Genomic DNA, 1,629 nt, shown 5'->3' on the forward strand with positions numbered 1-1,629 from the left:
TGAAAGCATTGATAATTTCAAAATAAACTTTTTCAGAATTTGGAAAATTAACCGAAGTCTTTCAATAATCTGACAAGTGGATATTTAAAACTGTTGAATTAAATGAATAATTATACATCTGATTAACATAAATAAGAACCTCTGTTAGGTAATATTCTGCCTGCATGCTTATCAGTATGATTACTAAACAGTATTTCAACATAATTTAATCCAGCATATAACTTATAAGCAAATATTATAGGCAAGATCCTGAACTAAACACTGGGAGTAAGAATGATGAATAAACAATAACCACGAGCATCTATGTGATCAGAAGCAAGCTGACTACATAATAAAAATAAGGGCGGAAGTGCTAGCTGGAGTAATAAATTGAAACTCTAGTACAAGATAGATTCAAAGTCCTGTAAGCTTCATGAAAAGATGACATTTGAAGTGGACGCTCAGAGATGTAAAACATTTCGATGGCTCAAATCTGAAAGCTCAGAAGGAGGAAGGAGGAAGTATTTTAACCTGAGAGATCATTATCAGCAACCCACCTCCATGCTTTTGAAGTAAAATTTTAAAAATATTTTATTGAATGAGTGAGATGAGATTTTAGCTCCATGAATTAAAAATAATATTGAATAATAATAACCATATGCCAAGTAGTGCTGATCATTAAAGAATATTCTGAGGAATAAATCACAATCCTTATTTTGCAAGACAATTACCAACTACATAAAAAAGAAAGCAGACGATATAGTATTGCGTGGAAAATGCCCTTATATGAGTATGAACAAGTCAAAAATACCCAGCCTGTGTGGAGATGGGGAGAACATGAGGGATAGTTCAGGGACTGTGTCTGCAAAGAGTGAATATCTAAAGTGAGACCCAAGGCATAAATGAGAATGAGCCAGGGGCCTGCTTGAGGGTTGTGACTGCAGTATGGAGGGTAAAGGCAGCGGGGGCTGCAGGTAGTTAAGAATGTCCAGCCAAATCCAACAGAATTTGCCGCTGTAGTAAGGCTGCTGACTTAAAGCAGCTGTTTCTGCACCTAGTGTTTGGCCTGAAGTCAGCAGAGCTGGCAGTCAGGAAGAAAAGCTGGTAGCACAGGGAAAAACTGGCACCTACAAAGAAAAACTGGAATCTGCTTGGAACCTACATCTTCCTCTCACTGCTTTCAATTCTGATGCCACGGGTGACAGATAAACTAGCACCATTCACCATAAAGTAGCCTGCACCTAACCCAGGACATGCAGAATCTAAAAGAAATCAGCAGGGAGCTGGAGGAACTTCCATCTGGCTGGAGCCACACCCTGGAAGATGATTCAACAATGATATGAGTGATGGGAAGGAGCACCTGCCCCAGGCAGACCTTGGGGGAGGGAGGAGAGTGAGGGCCTTTTACTTCTGCCTTCTAGTTATTACACAAATCCCCCTTGTGATCAACCTTGTAACCCAAAATCATAAAAGAAAGGGAGTACTATGGGAAAGGCTTTCAACTTGGCTAATTTGATCAAGTACAAATCCACCATAATGCCTGTCTCCTGGGGATTCCTGATGTCTCCTTTACAAACAGTTACCGTATTTTCCGGCGTATAAGATGACTTTTTAACCCAGGAAAATCTTCTCAAAAGTCGGGGGTCGTCT

This window comes from Cnephaeus nilssonii (assembly GCF_951640355.1).
Source record: "Cnephaeus nilssonii genome assembly, chromosome: 11".
In the NCBI taxonomy this organism is placed as follows: domain Eukaryota; kingdom Metazoa; phylum Chordata; class Mammalia; order Chiroptera; family Vespertilionidae; genus Cnephaeus; species Cnephaeus nilssonii.